The 20,864-nt window shown below is 44.1% G+C and overlaps 1 protein-coding gene across 1 annotated transcript in view; it reads right to left on the reverse strand.

Annotated features, from left to right (window-relative positions):
- Cttnbp2nl (CTTNBP2 N-terminal like) overlaps window positions 1–1,826 on the reverse strand; it is a 58,714-nt gene extending 56,888 nt beyond the window's left edge. Inside the window, exon 1 of the mRNA XM_046458246.2 lies at window positions 1,702–1,826. The gene's annotated coding sequence lies outside the window, so the exon portion shown is untranslated. The remainder of the gene's footprint in view (window positions 1–1,701) is intronic.
- Window positions 1,827–20,864: the final 19,038 nt, after the last annotated feature.

Below are 20,864 nucleotides of genomic sequence, written 5' to 3' on the forward strand. Positions count from 1 at the left end.
TGGGTTCAATCCTCAGCACCACATATAAATAAATAAATAAATAAATAAATAAATAAATAAAGTTAAAAAAAATAATCACCTTCAGCAAGTCTACCTTCAGAAGTCTTATCAGGAAGGTAAGACAACAGCCATTACAACAACTCTCTGTGATTCCAACTCCTTGCCTCTCATTGCTATCAACTATGGCTACAGGTAATAGTAGTGAGATGGACTTGAGAATAAAACAGAAGAAACAATGCTAAAAATATGGTAAATTTTGATATAATGGATAGTGCTGGCCACAGATGATTACTGGAGATTAATACTGGTTAAAAATCATCAATACCATGCACCTGCTGAAATGAAGGCCAGGGGCTTCTCCAATGTAAAAATTCTTATGAGCACACTACAGAAACACTTTTTTCTAGAGTTTATTTTTATCTCTGAGACTTAAAAATTGCTCTTATTTTCATACTCTAAATTTTGGTATATGATACCAGCATTGTAAAACCAATTAACATTGTATATGTATTAGTTTCCCCTGGGGATAAAAACTCAATATAAGAGGGGCTACAGAGTAATCAAAGGCCACAGGACCAGATTAATCATAAACCCAGCCAACTGAACCTGAATTTTCTTCAAACACTTCCTGCCTTTTGTTTCAAACTGCAGTACACCTCCAAGGTTAACTGCAGTCTCCCTGAGCAACAGACCAACCCACCCCAACTGGGAGATACTGATCCGTAATGGAATGTTATTTACTTATCTATACTGTTTCACTTAAAAATAGGCTGTTATTCATTGACTGTCAAACAATATACACTGCATTCCTACCCACACAAGGCCAACTCTGCAGATACCCAACACACCCACCTCACTGTGAAATGTAAGAGGAGGGTTTTTCATCAAGTTTCCAGGGAAGAAATCGAGTGGAAAGCAAAAATGAAAACCAACTGAAACCTAAAAATCCCTTAAAAGCTGGGTTCTCCCCAAAGTAATACAGAGTAAAGGGAAGGTACAAAGGGGGAAGGACAGGAGGTACTTTACTATTCCCCTCCTTCTTCCAGAGTCTTAAAAAAAGTCCCAAAGATGGGCAGCTCTGCATTCTCTGCAGTAGACCAGACCATCCTAGGGGCTGCAGGAGGAAAGGCAAGCATCAGAAAATGGGGGATGGAAACAATTTAAGAGGGGAAAGGCCGCTTCGTCTGTGAAGCTGGCTGTCTGGGTCGTCTTTGATGTGTGCTTCGCCCCATCCCTCTTTTTTTCGGAAAATACTGATATTATCCTACGATGAAAACTAGCACCGGTTCCACCCCTGCGAGCAGGGACAGGTGGAAGGAGGGATGCCTGGCCTCCTGGGGCGGGGGGGTACATAATGGGGCTGGGGGAGCAGCCTAGAGAATGGGAATCTGTGAGTCCTCCGCCAAGGCTGATGCGCGCGGGGCGAGAAGGGGCTTTAAACGAGGGGTGTCAAGGGGGAAGCCCCTTCTGTGGAGTTGGAAACTGACCAAGGACAATAAGTCCTGCGAGGACCCTCGAAGGATGAGGAGCCGCCTCCTCAGGGAATACCGAGAGGTGGAGGAGACGGCCCCGCCCCCTCAGGGGACGGGCCCAGCGGCAGTTGGGGCCGTGGCGAGAGGCCACCAGGGCGTCTATCCTTGCTCTTCTTCTGAGAACCCGGCCTCCCAGCCACCGCCAAGCCCAAGCACCAGCAGCTCCTACCTTTCCGCGGCGCCGGGGAATCCACTCCCAGCCGCCTCCGCCACCGGCTCCCCATCCACAGCCTTCCGAAGCCCCGCCCCTTCAACCGCCGGCCGGGGCACTGGCGTTCACCGGGGCCAATCGCCGCCTCGCTTCTACAACGCTAGTCCCAATCCGCGCTGGCCGGAGGAGGGGCTTCTCCAATGTCATTCAAGCTCCTCCCGGGGCCCCAAGATCCCTTTTGTTTGGGGAGAGCCAAACTGGGATTGAGCTCGCGTCACTTCCGGGAGGAAGCGATCTCCTCCGGCCGGGGCTCGAGGGTGGGCTCGAGGGTGGGCTCGCGCCCTTCCCGGGCCGGGTTCTGCAACTTTCAACGTTCTGTGCGGTTACTGGGCTGGGCCGTGGCGAGGGTCTCGTGTTTTACCCCAATTGTATAGTATGGGAAGTTTAGGAATGGCGGGCTTCTGGTGACCTAAAGGGATTTTATCCAAAATGTTAGTAAATGAAGTGTTTTGGTGTCTATTTTAGAATTAGTTATTGAAAAACCTAGTAACGTGGCTTCCCTGCTCCCTCCTTTTTTCCTGGACCCGCCTGTGGGTGTGGTGCTGGAAGCTAGGGCTCAAAGATGAAGCACCCAAAGACCACCCTTCTATTTTCGCGATTGAAGCAGAATAGGATTCTGTCTCTGGAGCCCCAGGGCGGAGAAACCCGATTCCACCGAGAGAACCTAAACCCGGCTGACCTGCCTTCTAAGCAGAAGTCAAATAATTGCAAATTTGTGTGTGGTTTTTCCACACTATCCTTGCCAGTCGAGGGGACTTTCCTGTGTTCTAGGCTCCATTATACTGTGGGGTAATGGCGTTTGTAGTCAAGCTGAAACAAAGAACGTTCGGATGCAATGAATGAATGAATGTCCTCCTTGTAAAGAGATAAACAGATCTTGGTGATAGTAAGACCTACATAAGACCAGATAACTGAGGGAAAAGGATGCTTCCTTAATTGCGCCTCTACCTGAGGTCAAAATTTCTGGTTTTCTTTTCCATAGGCTGCACTTCAGCTTACAAATTGATACTGCTGGTTAAATTAATAATAATTACGTTATTTTAAATACTGCCAAGACAAATATTTTTAATGCACAAATAATGTACTACTTTATCATTCTAGTTTTAGTATATTTGCTGCTGAAGCAAGCACAAATGTGCTACTTTAAATACATTATTCCTAATCTTGACAATTATTTTAGCAAGACAGTATTAGGAATCTAGTACTCAACCTAAGCAAGCACAACACTCAGGGCCGAAGCAGCCTGCCTTCATGCAGTTTTCAGTGTGGTGGGGGGATGTGGTCAGTAGTTTGAAGGAAGTAAACAAGCATTTATCATGTCATCATTGTGCTATGTTCCTTCATATAATGATATTTAATCTAAAGTATGAGAAATCAGTCCCACTCTGCAAAATATCATTGTGTCCAATTTGCAGATGGGAAGAATGAGATTCAGAGAAATCTGAAATTCAGAGGTGATAGAGCTAGTAAATGGAAATGGACGGACTTCAAATATGGACTTGTAACTCCAAACCTGTGCCATATTCTGCTCACCATAGACTGGCTCTCCTGAGAACTGATCCAGCCAATGGGCTTGGATGATTTTAAAACCAACATTAGAGCCAGAAAAACAGCTGCATGCCTCCCCCTATTGATGGTAGGCTGAAGAGGGTCATTCCTACAACTGTAGATGAAGTACAGAAAGGTTTGTCAAGGTGCTCCACAGCAGCCCAAGTGCTTTTGGAGTAATAATGTAGGACACAGAACTTGAGAAAGATGTCTGAAAGATAAGATGAAGGGCCAGGCTTATAATAGGTGCTTATTAAATACTGACTTGACCTAAAATGTCTGAAATGGTTAAAAACAAAGTATTGGGTGTTGGAATAGGCTCACAAACTTGAAAAATCCCATTTCCTCCTCCTCCCTTTTGCTTTGCCTATGGGTGTGCAATGAGGAAGTACCTCATCGCCTGGCAATGAGGCAGATGTGGGATAACAGGCTATTTTTCTGCAGGCTTCTGAGTCATTCTAAGAGTTGTCCTAGTAAATCAGTTCCTCGCTCCTCCCCCTCCCTTCCTTTGTAGCTATTAACCCACCACCACCCACTCTACTCCAAGGCCGACTTGGTGGGTGTAGTACCCTGTGATCTACTTCCTTTACAGCAATGGGCAGCTTCCCTGGTGCCCCTGGGTTCACTTCTGTGCTCATGAGTAAGTGTGGACCAATTCAGCAAGGATGAGATCACCCCTGCCTTGTAAGGATTCAGAGTCCTGAGGGTGTACAGATTGCTTTCCTTTTGTTACCCCTGGAGGTAGTCAACAGGCAGGGCTTGTGAATCTCATGTGACCTTCAAGCTATGGCAGTGTGAGCAAGTTCTAGAGTCTTATAATTCTTCAATATATAAAACTTGTAAATAAATTGAGAGTCTGGTACAAAGGTGTACACAGATATAGAGAATGGGTTTATAATAATATCTTAGATTTATATAACAATATAACATGTTTATATCTGTAATTTTATCAACTTGCCAGTAAGTATTTATTAAATGCCTACTGTGTGTCAGGTAACAACTTTTATAAAAAGTGCCAAAAGATTATAGATTGGGTCAATTTTTTCTCCAAATAGGTAATCTTTCTAGATAAGTATTCTATAAATGCTTATTGCTGGTTTAGGGAGGCAATGATAGAGTAAAGGGGGTTAGACTGGAATAAAAAAAATCAGTCACAAACTCTATTAGTTTTCTTGGGCTATCATAACAAATTATCACGAAGTGGGTGGCTTAAAACAACAGAATTTTATTCTTTGTCTGTAAGCTAGAGATGGAAGATCAGGGTGTTGACAGAATCGTTCCTTCTGGAGGTTCTGAAGAGGATCCATTTTATGTTCCTCTCCTAGCTTCTGGTCATTCCCTGTAGTCCTTGGCACTCATTGACTATGGTTGCATCACCCCAATCTCTGTGTCCATCATCACCTTGCCTTTCCCACCTATGTCTCAGGGTTCTTATGACCTTTTCTCTTTTATAAAGACATCAGTCATATTGGATTTAGAACCCAATCTAATCCAGTGTGATCTCACCTTAACTCATTAAGCTGCAAAGACTCTATTTCTATATAGGTTCTCTGAGGTTCTTGCTCAACATGAATTTTGAGAGGACACCATTCAACTCAGTATACAAACTTACTTGAAAAAGTAATCTCCCCATTTTACCCTATATAACTTCATTCGTAAATGGCATGAAGTAATGGACTAATTCCTGAAGGTCATTTCAGTCTGATTGTAGTATAATTTAATATATGCTACATGCATTTATCAAGATATTGTCGTGTACCACTACTCAATGACTTTACATAGTACATCCCTTTAAGAACCCTTAAAATAATCCCAATATTACCATTTTACAGATTTGGAAATTGAGAAACAAAGAGGTCCATAGTCATATGAAATTCATGAATGATGAACATAGAAGATTTACTAAATTCCAAAGTGCATCCTCATAATTGCTATGCTCTGTCATCTTTCCATTAAGTTGCATGGGTTAGAAAAATGGGAAATGAGCAAATATTATAAAATTTGATTTATGGAATACTTGGAGCCGAGTAGCAATTTTCCTGGAGTTATGTGCTTAGTTGGAGCTGATTTTAAAACCAGGGAGGGCTGGAAGTGTAGCACAGTGGTAGAGTGCTTGCCTACCACATGCAAGGACCTGGGTTTGATCTCCAGTACTACATTAAACAAAACAAAAACAAACAAGGGAAAACAAGAGAAGAGGAAGTGAAAGCTTAATAGAGAAGGGGACTGCACTGGGCATTTACCTAAATCTCGGTTTCCTCCTTTGTAAAATGGGATAATAGTTTGCCTAGGATCACCAGATGCTTGTGAATATCCAAGCAAGATGATGTATTTCAAAGTATCTGGCCACCCTTTTGAGAGATTATTATAAATAACCTGGGAGATCCTGCTCAAGCTCTTTCTCCTTGTGAATTCTTGCCTTCCAATTAAACATCTGGGGCTCTGTAGGAAACCCTCTAGCCATAACCCACAGCATTTACTAAGATACTGGGTGAGCTAGATGAAGAAACTGGAATGAGTGGGGAAAAGTGATATGGCCTGTCTGCCACATCCCAGGGTTACCGTCCAGACGCCGGAAAATGCGCTCCATCCTGGGCCAGGCTGAAGCCGAAGGGAAAGTGTGCTTCCCCAGTCCCCGGCATTTCTCCCCATCAATTGTTCTTAGGAAGACCCTCCTGGGTAGTCCTCAAACGTTCTCTCCCCCGGCTTAGATCTGGGCGGCTGGGGCACCGCGGGAGTTCAGAGATTTATGGGTGTGGCTCTAACTGCGTTCCCGAGCTTATTGCTCCTCCTAGCGTTGAGTGGTGAATCCTGCAAAAGTCAACTTTCCTTTTGGCCACCTTCTAGTCCACCTCCTCATAGTTTCTCCTTTTATGAGTGTGGGCTGAAAGCCCAGCAGGTAGAGGATTCCAGAGGCAGGCAGTCCAAAATTCACCTTCACAGATCAATTATTTTGGCTTTTAATTAAATGTCGGGACCAGCTTGGTTATGATGGAGCTACGAAACCCTTATCTTTGCAATGGGGAGAGGTCCCAGAGGGACAGGGAAAGAAATCTAACATTAAGTGCCTACTGCATTAGGCACTGTGCCAGGTTCTTTAAATATATGACATCAATAATCCTTATAATCTTTACATGTTTAATTCTCACAACCATCCTGAGAAATAATTATTATTGTAGTTTTTCAGGAGGGAAAGCAAGTTCAGAGAGGCAAGTATCTTGCTCAAGGTCATAAACAGTAACAATGATAATAATATAAACCAATTATTTAGTACCTACTTTGCATATCATTTCTTTTAATCCTACATTAACACTTTAAAGTCCATTGTGCTTATGAGGTTACTGAGATTCAGACAGCTTAAGAAAGGAATAACTAGTTAGGTGTGGTGGTGATCACCTGTACTTCCAGCTACTCAGTAGGCTGAGGCAGAAGAATAGTGAGTTTGAGGCCAGCACAGCAAATTAGCTAGACTCTGTCTCAAAATGAAAAATAAAAAGGACTGGGAGGAAATGTAGTTCAGTGGTAGAGCACATGTGGATTCAATCCCTGCCGCAGTCTGGCTGGGCACAAATGCCGCAGTCTGGCTGGGCACACAATCACGAGCCACCACACAGCTTGTAGATTCAAACAGCAACTCTTTATTCCCGAACTCACACCAGCCGTCTACAATCACGTTCTGGGGAAATCCACGTTCTCTGCCCAAATCCCCATTCTCTGCCCAAATCCACTCCCACTGGGCTTCTATCTCCCAAAATATACTGTCTGAATCCCGTGAGAACTCAAGGGGAACTCAGGCAGCAGGATACGCCCTATTCCCAGCAGGAATAATCTTAAACCTTAAACCTGGAACCTAAACTGGGAACGCCCTAAACAGGATTATCTTAAAACCGGGAACACCCTAATCTGCCTTGGTCCTTGAGCAAGGTCACTTACATTCAATGTCACTGCAACATGTCAGCAACATGGGGTACGCTGGCAAGGAAATTGTCATACCTACTTGGCTAATGGCTCCCAGCAAATCCCCAGTACAAAAAGAAAAGAAAAAAGAAAAGAAAAAAAATGTGGTGGTGGGATATCTAAGAATCGTTCCTGTCGTCACAGAGCTAGGTCTTCCCTGGCTTACTGTTCTCATTCCACTGTGGAGCTGATGGGTGATAGAGGTGGGACTCCAGCTCAGGCCAGTGTGACTCAGGGTTATTTCCATTGTTTGGGCTGCCTGACGGTCCTTCTCTGAGGACCAGGAAACTAGGGTCATGTGTTGCTTTGGATCTTCTAAGAAAGCCAAGGCAGAAGTCTATGTGATCTTGGGAACAATTTACTCAAGGAGACATGCAACCAGAGCAGCACTCTCGGAACTGGTACGTTACTGCTGTCAGTGGCCAGAACCTGCAGTTTCATCTCTCTTGAATCATTCTGTGTGAAACTCACATGCTGCCCGGAAGCTGGTGGGCCAGGAAGGGGAATGCAAAGCTTATAGGGACCTAAAAGGGATGGTAGATGGAAAATTCCTGGAAGCAAATGAGATAAACCATGGTGTTTCCAAGTAAATTGTTATCACATATGCCATGTAATGAATTGATGAACAGTTTGGTATTTTGTTATTTCTAAACATGAATTTGGTACAGGCAGAGATATGGGAAAAGATTACTTGGCTGTAATTTTTTTTTAATTTTTTTTAATATTTATTTTTTAGTTTTCGGCGGACACAACATCTTTGTTTGTATGTGGTGCTGAGGATCGAACCCGGGCTGCACGCATGCCAGGCGAGCGCGCTGCCGCTTGAGCCACATCCCCAGCCCCCTTGGCTGTAATTTTTTGAAACTTCATTCCATTAAAGATGAACTCTTCTGCGTCTTCTGGCTCCTTTCCTTCCCGTCTCAATTCCTCTTCTTCCTACTATTCCCCAGGTGCCTTCTTTTCACATATGGCCTGATGCCTTTCTGTCTCTGTTGGCTGTTCAGAAAGTCTTAGTGGCCTAGCCAGAGGTTTGCAGCTGCCTCAAAGTCTGGTCTTCTTTCTCTTTCCTGCCCCCACCCGCTTTTCTTCCCGACACATGACCTGACATTAAGCAGAAAACAATTTCTGTGCTAGGGCCAGAGACATAGCTTTGGCTGGGCCAGCCTGCCCTACAGTTTCAATTTGATGAAAGCCAATTACACATTTCCTCTGGTCTGTTATTTCAGCTGAAGTACCACACTTGGCTGAATGGGTCCTTGTTGCTCACAAAAGGGAGACATATTTGTAGGGAAAGTAATGACCCGGTTATGGCTGCACCATCATTTCTAAGCAATTTCCAGGTAAGTGGTCCTTTGGAGTAGGCTTGTACTGGAAGCTTCTATGCCCTCATTTCCTGCTTCAAGGATCCTGCTGAGCCCCTATGGGGCCTAGTCTGCCCTGAACAAAGTGATCAGGTGACCCAGGACTTCTGCTTCTTTGGAAGAAGTTTGTGCATTTTCCATCCCCTTTTCTTTCTGCTACTTGCCTCCCTCTTGTCCTCTTTTATTCCTAAAATAATCATTGAAAGCCTATTACCATTACACTGATAACTAACACACAATTCTGGACCCCGGGGCACTCACAGCTTTGAGGGGAGGTGAACTTGTGTAACTGGCTGACTCAAGCAGTATGCTTTCTTGCAGCCACGTGTTCCAAATAAAATAACTCAAATCATTATCTTACATCATGATCAGGACTCACACTTTCCAAATAAAATAACTCACATCACTATCTTACATCACAATCAGGACTCCTCCAGATGTAAGGGAGCGAAAACTCCATCCAAATTGGCCAAAAGCAAAAAGATTTTTTAAAAAAAATTTTTAAAAAGGATTTTTATTGGCTCATGCAATGGAAAAATACAGGAGTAGCTGACTTCAGATGAGGCTTGATCTGGTTTCTCAAAAATGTTACCAGTATCAGGTTTCTCTCATATCTTTCAATACTATTTTACATGTGTTAGTTCTGTTTTTAGACATGTTTTCTTCCTTAACTAGCAATAAGCACAGTTTTGTAACCTGCCACATTCAATAAGAAAACTCACTTGTCTCTTTCCCAGGAGTTTGAAGAAAATCCTACTGTTTCTCTTTAGCTCTGCTTGGTCTAGTGTGTGCTTTTGTGTGTGTGTGTGTGTGTGTTTTGCCGGAGATTAAACCCAGGGCTTCATGCTAGGCAAGTGCTCTACCATTGAGCTATATCCCCAGCCCTTTTTATCTTATTTGAGATAGTAGTTGGGATTATAGCTGTGGATTCCCCTGCCAGGCCATGTGGTATTCTTGAACTGGTTATTGTGGCCAGGGGATGTATTGCTTTGATTGGCTAGATTTAGGTCATGTGTGCTACCTGCTGACATGAATGGAGACAGTTGAAAAGCTGTAAACTCAATTGAAAATATATCTGTCTCTGTTTGTCTATCTGTCATCTATCCATCTGTCCATCCAATCATGTATCATCTATATATCTATTAAACATCTATCATTTAACAATCAATCAATCAGCCATCTATTTATTTGTTATCAGAATAAGTGGTGATGAATGTTTAGGCATACTGCAAGTGTCTGCTACTCATTTGAGGGTTTATTTCTTGTTTGCTTTCAGGTTAGCTCAAAGCACAGTCTGCTTCACAATTGTCACTTGGCCCCTAACTTTTCCTCAATTTGCCTTGGCCATAATTTTGCTGCTGATCACTGCCAGCAATTTTAAGATGCTGACTGTGATCCTTATCTATTGTTATCCAGAGCACTGCTATTGAAAGACTGCTGTGGCCAGGTATGGTGGTGTACACCTGAAACCCCAGTGACCCCAGAACCTGAGGCAGAATTTTAAGTTCAAGGTCAGCTTGGGCAACGTAATGAGACCCTGTCTCAAAATAAAAAACAAAAAGGGCTGGCTGGGGATGTAACTTAGTAACAGAATTCAATCCGTAGTAGCGTTAAAATAACATCAAAAAAGTGTCGTGTGTGGTAGAATTAACTGAGAATTTGGGGGCCTAAATATGGTATGAGAAACCTTAAAAAGGTTTTGAAAGACTAGCAGTTCTCAGAGTTGAGGGTGTATTAGAATCACCTGCAGGTCTTGTTGAATCACAAGCTGCTGAGCCTGATTCAGTAGGTGTGGGTGGGCCCAAGAATGTGCATTTCAACTGAATTCCCATGCTTTAGGAACCCCTGTTTTAGGGCTGGGGTTGTAGAGTGGTAGAAGCTCAGCGGTAGAGCAGTTGCCTAGCATGTGTGAGGCATTGGTTTTGGTTCTCAGTACTGCATATAAAATAAATAAATAAATAAGTCCATTGACAACTAAAAAATATTAAAAGATGAAAACCACATTTTAGACAATTTATTATGCACATAGATCAAGGTTTATCTCAAACTTGCCCAGAAGAACTTCACCTAAATTAGATTTATTTAAAATTGTCTCCTTAGGGATACTTTATAAGAATGAAAATAGTTTTGATTTTTCTCTTTAAAAAACAACAACGACAAAAATAGTTAAGTTACTGTGTTAATCTGAAAAGAAGTAAAAAACCAATTTCTACCAAAAAGTCTCTAGATGCTTGACTAAGAGCCGACAGCTGGCTGGAAACTAGTTTCCTAAAAGAAGTCTTTGCCTTTAGTGTTTATCAGATGATTGCTTAAACATTTGATTAGGAATTTATATGATTCAAAGAAGTTCTGTTCCAGCCCAGTTTTGCAACAGTGTTTCTTTTCAAAAGAAAATTTAAAATTGAGTGTCAGTTAATACTAGATCAAGAGGCTCATGGACCATTCCCGTCTCAAAGAATTCAATGTTGACTTCATCAGTCCTCTTTCGTCACCTTATTTCTAGGCTCCTTCTCTCTGCACCCTGCCTCCCATCTTCTCTTTCAGGGGTTAACCTCCTTCTTAAAGGACCAATCATTCAACAAAAAAATATATTGAGTACCTGAGTGCCAGAGGCACTCAATGTCTGTGGTCCCACCTCTAAAATTTCTGTAACTTTGTCATGTGGAGCAATTTAATCCCTTGTTGCCCAACCTTTTATCATTTCAGTTCTATCTTTTGAAGTAATTTCTTCAACAAAAGAATCAGTTTGTACTGTCTCTGAAGGTCCTCTAACTCAAACTGAAGCCAGATTCTGTCACAATATTTTTACTTGCTTCCCTGTTGCAGATGTGAATGGGTAATGGAAATATTGTGGGTGAAATGCAATGCTAGAGGTATTGACTAGCTGTGACTTTGGTGGCACAAAAGAGGGAAGGGAACCTTCAAGGATGAGCTGCTTTACTTTTGTATTAACTTAGTGGAAAAAGTAACTTTATTTTTAGTTATTTTGTGGGGACAAGTGCATGGAGTACTGCATACGTGGCATACGTTAAGGGCTTCTGAATGGCAAACCACTCCCCTGTGCTAGGCATGTGAGTGGCAAACCGCTTACCCCTAGGCACAGTCCCTGTGCTTGCTCCATGGTCCACTCCTTGATTGGTCGCTGCAAGGACAGTTAGCAGACATTGCATTGGTGGCTGCTTGTAAATGCTTAGCTATTTCCTGAGTATATATACATGGTAACTGCAAAATAAAATCAGAACTGCTTCCTGCTTGGTCTCCAGAGGTCTTGATTAGCGACTTTGCAGCCAAACTCTTCTCTATCCTGTTCCGTGGACCTCCTAGCTGTATGACAGAGAGCCTTACGCATTATTTATTTCTTTTAAATTTTGAGATGAGGTCTTGCTAAGTTGCTTAGGGCCTTGCTAAATTGCTGAGGCTGGGCTTGAACTTGCAATTCTCCTGCCTCAGCCTCCCAAGTTGCTGGGATTATAGGTGTGCTCCACCCTCTTTTCTTTCCTCTCTCCCTCCCTTCTTTCCTTCCTTCCTCTCTATCTATCTATCTATCTATCTATCTATCTATCCATCCATCCATCCTGGGAATTGAACCCAGGACCACTTAACCACAGAGCCATATCCGCAGCCTTATTTATTTATTTATTATTAGTTTGGTTGTAGATGGACACAATACCTTTAATCAGATGTTTCATAAGACTGTAATAAAGATTCAATGAGATACCAGGAGATAGACTTATACCTTTCCCTCCCTGTCACCAGTCTGAATCCTGTCAATTTTACCTGTTAGGTATCTCAAACCCTCTGCCTATTTCAACCACCATCATCATCTTGATGTGTTCTTTATCCTGTCTCTCTCCATGATGACAGTATGATAACTAGTCTTTCAGCATTCATTCTAACCCCCTCCAATCCATTCTCCACACAGCAGTTTGAGTAGATATTAAGAAAACACAGTCTGGGGCTGAGGTTGTGGCTCAGTGGAGAGCTCTCGCCTTAGCATGTGTGAGGTGCTGGATTCAATCCTCAGCACCACATAAAAATAAAGACAAATAAAAATAAAGATATCGTGTCCAACTACAACTAAAAAAATTTTAAAAAGAAAACACTGTCTGATCATGTCACACTCCCTCCCAATTAAAACTTTTCAGTCCTCTTAGTATAGACTGATTTACAAAATCTTTGTTATTTGACTTCTGCTCTTCTTTCCAGAATCATCTAGTACCACTCTGCTTCCTGCTCTCTCCACTCTAGCCAACTTGTGACAGAGACTTTTCTTGACCAAATTTTAGTGAGGCTTCTAAGTGAACTAAGCCAGATATAGAAGACAAATACTGCCTGACACCATCCATAGGAGGTTCTTCAGATAACCAAATTCATAGATTCAAAAGTAGTTGTCAGGGGCTAGGGGCAGAGGGTGAGAAATGGGAGTTACTAATCAATGAGCATAAAGTTTTAGTCAAGCAAGATGAATAAGCTCTAGAAATCTACTGTAAATATTGTACCTAGTCAATGGTAATGTATTATACCCTGAAAATTTTGTTAGAGGAGAGATGTTAAGTGTTCTCATCACAATTTTAAAAATAAATAAAAATACCAGGCACAGTGGTGCCTGACTATAATCTCAGCACTATGGGGGGCAGCAATTTGGGATGCTAAAGCAGGAATATCTCGATTTCGAGGCCAGCCTCAGCTAAATTGCTATCTCAAAATTAAAAATAAAAAGCACTGAGGGTGTTGCTTAGAGGCAGAGCATTTCTGGATTTAATTCCCAGTACAACAAATAGATAAATAAACATACAAAATAAAAAGAAATCAGGGAGCTGGATGTCTGTGTTCCACGACCAGACCTCCACTTCCACCTGCCTGCAATCCTTCTCCTCCCCTGATTGCTGATCTCCCAGAGACCACTCCCTGCTTCCTGTCCTCACCTCCCAGCCTCTCCTCATGCCTTTGCTGTCTTCACTCAGGCCTGCTCTGGGAAACTGCTATGCTGAGATTGCCAAAGACCATCTTGCTGATTAGCTGTGTGGCTATGTCTAGCTGTTCAGCACTCTGAAAGGTACTTCATGCAGCCTTACACAATAGTTTCCCTTTCTGTCTTCTCTTAATGGCCACGTTGACCTCCCCACTCCGTCTCTCTCTCTCTCTCTTTTTCTTGGAATTGAACCCAGGGGTGCTTTACCACTGAGTTACATTCCCAGCCCTTTTTATTTTTTTATTTTGAGATGGCCTTGCTAGGTTGTTGAGTTTGGCCTTGAGCTTGGGATCCTCTGGCCTTAGCCTCCTGAGCTCTGAGATTGCACACCCGCACCACCTTGCTCGGTAACACCACGCTATCTTGTTGGTCTGTTGCCTCTCTGCTCCTTCCCATTCTTTGTGGCCAGTTCTTTCTCTTCTCATGCTATACTTCCCTGAGTGAACCACCTAATCTAATAGCTTAATTTCCATCTCTACCCAGATGACTCCCAGATCCATGTCTCTTGCCTAGACCTCTTTCCTGAGCTTCAGACTCTGCTAGGACGTCTCCATGGTATCTGTGACCCTTCCTCTCACACACCACATCCTGCCAATCTTGATTCTTACCAGTTCTGCCTTCTCCACCCACCAGTCTCTCTACAGTCATTCATCTGGACGTGTGTGTCTGCTCCAGCTCTTTCCTCTTTGATCCATTCCTGTCTGGCAGCCATCATGATTTTTTTCCAAAGTAAGAATTGCTCAGCTCTCTTTGCTTAGTTCCTAGAATATCATGGCCTTCCTATTAACTTTAGAATAGATGTAGATGTGAGCATGCCAGATGCATCCCTTCTAGGTTTGATCTTTCCTTCCTTCCTTCCTTCCTTCCTTCCCTCCTTCCTTTCTCTGTTTCCATTTTTATTTTTGGAGGTATTGGGGATCGAACGCAGGGCCTCCAACTTTTACTATGTTCCCTGCCACAGGCAGCACTAAGCCTATGAAAACTGCTGGAATGCTCTTAATTTATTATGATCTTTGGCTTTAAGACCTTTTGATTCACTATTCTCCCTGAACTGCCTTTCCTTGATTTTTTTTTTTTTTTTTTTAGTTCAGTGAACTCCTCTGTCTTCAGGACTCTCCTCAGTTGTTACTTCCTATGATCTCTTAAGACCAGATCAGATGCTACTCTGTCCCATTCGTTCTCCATGCACCTGTACTCCCTGTCCTTTTATTTGTATCTGTATCTCCCTCAGACTGGAAGCTCTTTGTGACCTGGTTCATGATTGTATGTCTAGTTTGTCGAATGGTGCCTGGCACAAAGGAGGCGTGTGGAATGTTTATTAAATATAAAAATAAGTGATTTCCGAAAGCCTTGTCAAAGTCCGCCGTGATGAAGAGCAAGTATATTGAAGCCAGACTACCTCGCTTCAAATCCTGGCTCAGATACTGATCATCTGTGTGAGCTCGAACAAGTTAATTGACCTCTCTGTGCCTTGATTTTGTTATTTTTTTTGAAAGGTATATATTTGTTTTATTTTAGTTTAGTTAATTTTAACGATAAAAGGCATAAAATTATATGTGTTAAAGGGGGATTTTGTTATTTTAAAAATGTTTCTTGCCAGATGTGGAGGTGCATCCTTGCAATCCCAGCAATTCAGGAGGCTGAGGCAGGAGGATCAAAAGTTGGAGGCCAGCCTAAGCAACTTAATGAGACCCTGTCTTAAAATAAAAAATAGAAAGGACTGGTGATGGAGCTCAGCCGTAGAGTGCCCCTGGGTTCAATTTCCAATACCAAAAGTAAATAAATAAAAGTTTCTTACCTTGTGGGATTGCTTTGAGGGTTACATAGGCTAAGTTTTATATACCTTGCATAAAGTAAATGACATAAATAGGATCATTCATTCTACCTATGACAAACCAAGAATACTTTTGAGAGGAAGAGGGATGCTATTAATAATATGCCACGAGAACAGGTGTAAGCCAGGATTGTTGTGGGCAAAGAGGGACATTTGTTCACCATGCAGATAAAGGCTCATTAGCTAAATAACTGTCTTCATCTTTGTTGGCCTTGTTATTTCCTATTTTCCTCTAGTGAGTAGCAATAAACTCTTTCAACTGTAAAAGCCTATGTGTTTATCTTTAGGGACCACAGAGAAAGGAAGAACTGGGGAGACAGTGTCCCTGAGGACAAATTCAGTGTTAAAGAAAGAGAAATGAAGTTGAATTAGGCTCTGGGGATAGGAAAACAGGGGAGCCGACCCATATCACACTGAAGCAGTGGACACCACCTGGTGTCCTGCTAGGTGTTGGATTTCTAGGGCTCTGGCCTTCCCTCAGGTCTTGACGGGGAGGATTCCTGAGCAGGCAGCCTGTGCTCGTCCTGCTTGACATCCATTTGCAGCCTGCTCGTGGAGTTTGCTGCTTGCTCTCAAACTGTTTCAGAAACATGTGGTTCCATTTGCTTCCCCAACAGGGAGTTTTTTCATTACCTTAAAATAGTTGTTTTTATGAACTGGGATAAACACCTGGTGGGCAGGAGTTTCATATGCATGGTCATTCCAATTTGAATTCCTTTATTTCTCCTGCTTACCTGGGGAGGGGAAAAATATACCTTCTGAACACAGTTTTCCTTTTTCTGGTTTCCCAGACAGATGCACCATCGGATAACCACCTCTGCAGCTGGCTGCATCTGCCTGGAATACCAATCGCAGGCTGTTCTGGTGGTAAGCAAGAGGCCGGAGGGGTGGGGGGAGGGGAGAGTAACTCTTGTTATCTGTACTGAAGCCTGACAGTCTGAGAAGATGCCATTCAGAGGTGTGGGCCAACTCTGTTCTCACCTTCTTTCCTTCTGGGGAGGGAGTAGAGGTGGCAGAGGGGAGGGGAAGGAATAAGAGCAAGGCTAACATTTAGTGACACTTCCTGTGTGTCAGGCAGTGGACTAGCCTTCTATTTCATTTAATATCATAACCACCTTAAATATTATTATTACTCTCCCTGCTTCATAGATGAGAAATAAAAGAATTAAACATGCTAAGGATGTATCAAAGCGGGAATCTGAATCCACTTCTATTTGTTTCCAAACCCCAAGGCTTGCTTTTTTTTGGAGGAAGGGGTAGGGTACTGGGGGTTGAACTAAGGGGCACTCGACCACTGAGCCACATCCCAGCCCTATTTTGTAGACTCTTTCAACTGTAAAAGCCTATGTGTTTATCTTTAGGGACCACAGAGACGGTGTCTCACTGAGTTGCTTAGCATCTCGCTTTTGCTGAGGCTGGCTTTGAACTTGAGATCCTCCTGCTTCAGGCTCCCAAGCTGCTAGGATTATAGGCATCGATCCTGGCCATGACTTTTATATTATGTGTCTGAGGCCTGAAAGAGGTGAGAATTTGCTCAGTGTCTCATAACCAGCCTCCCAAAGGGAGGGACAGGCTGATCTAGATAATTTCCATAAAACTTATTGATTATGTGATTAATCATATAGAAGGGGTGACATATTGAAGGGAGAATGGAAGTTTCTGGCTGCTAGTGATTTTATATCTCATTCATTCAACAAATAATACATAAAATGCTCCTTGAATATATGGAATATAGGGGGGTTTTTTGTTTGCTTTTGGTACTGGGGATTGAACCCAGGGGTACTTTATCACCGAGCTACAACCCATAATCTTTTAAAAAATTCTTTCCATTTTGATACATAGTATCAATAAATTGCTGAGGTTGGCCTTGAACTTGTGATCCTACTGCCTTAGCCTCCTGAGTTGCTGAGAATACAGGAATGCACCTTTGTGCTTGGCTTCCGATTTTTTATCAAATTATATATTTTTAAGCCCAGGGGCACTATGCATCGTCATATATGAAGAATACAGTAGAAAAGGCAAGATTGGCAGTCGAAAGGCAGTTATGTGGTCATCGATCTCAGTTTTGGACATGCTGGGTTTAAGGTAGAGATTTTTCATTAGGCCTTTGGATATACCTGTCTGGAGCTCTTGGGGAAAAGTCTGTGTAAGAAATATAGGCTTGAAAATGATCTTCAAATAGGTAGTAGTTATACCATAATCAGTGAGTGAAATAATTAGGGTTATATAAGGAGAAGAGCATTGAAGACGAACATCAGGAAACTTCTGTTTCAAAAGTAAATAAAGTGGGAAGGAAGATGGCGGCGAGGGGAGTGCATTGCCCCCGTGTGCTGCTTCACTGTGTGGGAGTATGACAAGTCAGGACGGCTAAAGGATATCTTGTTAGGAATTTCCAGCAATAGTGGGGTGCTCCGGAACCTGGAGGAAGGATTTCCATCGCACGAGGATTGGCTACGGGGACTCAAACGCGAGAGGTTTGTCGCACGGAGGGTAACACTGCTTATTCAGCAAATCGCCCCGCGGCTAGAGTCTGCAGCGCGCGCTGGGAAACGAGGAGATAGCGACGCAGGGATACAGCGCTGCAGTTTCTGCCAGCCGTGCAAGCACCGTACTCAGGGCTGAATTCTGGGTTTGAGACGGGGGAAGGAAGCGGTCCATCTCGGTTCTCCACACCGGTCAGACCACAGAGGAGGCCAGCAGCCACCATGTTGGAAAGCTGACGTCACCATCCCTGTTTTCGACTGACCGCAGCTCATTCAGCCATAGAACAGGTAATTTCAGGCTGCCATTCGCCTGCGGCTTGCAGACAGATTGCTAGGGTTCAGTGCCTGGGGGCTTCTTAGAACCTGATCTTATCGGAGCGAACACCGAGCGCGGGGCGGCCAAGTTCCTGCTCCCGGAACTGCCCTGGCCCAGGGCTAGGAGCCCACGGAAACTGCGTCTCGGTCCGGGTCCTGCTGAGGGCCGGTCAGGACTCACCCGTTGCTTGGGTTGCCAGGCAAGGGGAACGAAATGCTGCCATTCGCATAGGATACCAACATGGCAGAGATCTGATGTCATCAGAAAGCTGCGGAGGAGAGAACTTCATCAATACCAGCGGCGACAGAAACAGTTGGTCTCCTGGTAGGGGGGGAGAGGCACAGACACCCGAGTCTCCTCAATTTGCCGTTGAGCCAGAGGGGAGGAGCCGGGCTGCCGCCAGCGCCCGGAACAGGCCCAGCGGCTCGCCAGTGTGGTGACCGCATGACTCCAATTGGAGAGGGGGCGGAGCGGAGCCGCCACCCGCACCCACAAGGTGGGCAGACCCACGACCCAGTGGTACATGGGCGTGGTAGGAGGGCCCGCGCTTGCAAGGTAAACAGACCAGTCACAGACTGGCGGGTCAGGCCCAGTGGCCTGCCAGTGTGGTACACACGTCACCCCAACTGGAGTAGGGGCAGAGCAGATCCTTCTCCCACGCCCGGATCAGGCCCTACCGGTGTGGTGGCCACGTGACCCCAATTGGAGTGGGCGGAGCGGAACCGCCACCCGTGCCCGCAGGGTGAGCAGACCTGTGACCAACCTGCAGATCAGGCCCAGGGGTCCGCAGGCGTGGTAGGAGGGGCAGGGCAGATCCGCCGCCCGCGCCTCCAAGGTAGGCAGACCTGCGACAGACCGGCGGATCAGGCCCAGGAGCCTGCCAGCGTGGTACACACACCACCCTAATTGGAGTAGGGTCAGAGCAGAGTCGCCGCCCGTGCCAGGAACAGGCCCAGCGACCTGCAGGCGGGGTAGTCACGACACCCCAATTGGAGTAGGGGCAGAACAGAGCCGCCACCCGTGCCTGAAAGGTGGACAGATCTGCGACGGACCAGCGGGACAGGCCCAGTGGCCTGCCAGTATGACAGACACGTCACCCCATTTGGAGTAGGGGCAGAGTAGAGCCGCCGCCCGCGCCTGCAGGGTAGGCAAACCTGCAACCGACCGGTGGATCAGGCCCGGTGGCCTGCTGGCGTGGTACACTCGTCACCCCAATTGGAGTAGGGGCAGAACAGAGCCACCGCCAGCGCCCAGAACAGGCCCAGTGACCTGCCGGCGTGGTAGCCACAACACCCCAATTGGAATAAGGAGAGAGCAGAGCCGCCGCCCGCGCCTGCAGGAAAGATACGCAAGCAGTATGAAAAGACAAGGAAAGAAAGGACCACAAGCAATGCAGGTCAACGCAACTTTAGAAGAGGTAACAGCTGCAGCAGATGGAATGTCAGATAAAGAATTCAGGATATACATGCTTCAGATGATCTGGAGTATCAAGGAAGACATTAGACAGCAAAATCAGACAATGAATTACGCAAACAAATCCAGGAAGCAAAGGATCACCTTTACAGGGAGATAGAGGTTATAAAAAACAAACAAACAGAAATCCTAGAAATGCAGGAAGCAATAAACCAACTTAAAAACTCAATGGAGAATACTACCAGCAGAGTAGAACACTTAGAAGATAGAACATCAGACAATGAAGACAAAGTATTTCAACTGGAAAAGAACATAGACAGCTCAGCAAGACTGTTAAGAAACCATGAGCAGAACATCCAAGAAATATGGGATAACATTAAGAGACCAAACTTAAGAGTCATTGGGATACAGGAAGGTACAGAGCTCCAAACCAAAGGAATGAGCAGTCTATTCAATGAAATAATACGAGAAAACTTCCCAGACTTGAAGAATGAGACAGAATCCCAAATCCTAGAAGCCTACAGGACGCCGAATGTGCAAAATCATAAGAGATCCACACCTAGACACATTATAATGAAGATGCCCAACATACAGAATAAGGAGAGAATTTTAAAAGCTACAAGAGAAAGGAAGCAGATTACATTTAGGGGTAAGCCAATCAGGATAACAGCTGATCTTTCAACACAGACTCTGAAAGCTAGAAGATCCTGGAATAACATATTTCAAACACTGAAAGAAAATGGGTTCCAACCAAGAATTGTGTATCCAGCGAAATTAAGCTTCAGGATGGAAGATGAAATTAAAACCTTCCACAATAAACAAAAGTTTAAAGAATTCACAGCTAGAAAACCATCTCTTCAAAACATCCTCAGCAAAACATTACAGGAAGAGGAAATGGAAAATAACAATGAAAACCAACAGTGGGAGGTTGGACAGTAAAGGGGGGGGGGAATAATCAAAGAGGAAAACAAACCATGTTTAGTAACAGAAATAAACAAATATGGCTGGAAGAACAACCCATATCTCAATAATAACCCTAAATGTTAATGGCTTAAACTCACCAATTAAGAGACACAGGCTAGTAGAATGGATCACAAAATGCCACAGTCTGTCTGGCTGCAGCAAAATAACCGGGGGGTGACGAACAACTTGTGTAGATTGATACAGCAGGAGTGGGAGCCGTTTATTGCAGGACAGGAGCAGTATTTATACATTCCACAGAGCTTATCTAATTAGC

This window comes from Marmota monax, unplaced genomic scaffold, assembly GCF_021218885.2.
Source record: "Marmota monax isolate L192 unplaced genomic scaffold, Marmota_monax_Labrador192_F-V1.1 WCK01_AAM20220418_F8-fsc00087, whole genome shotgun sequence".
Classification (NCBI taxonomy): domain Eukaryota; kingdom Metazoa; phylum Chordata; class Mammalia; order Rodentia; family Sciuridae; genus Marmota; species Marmota monax.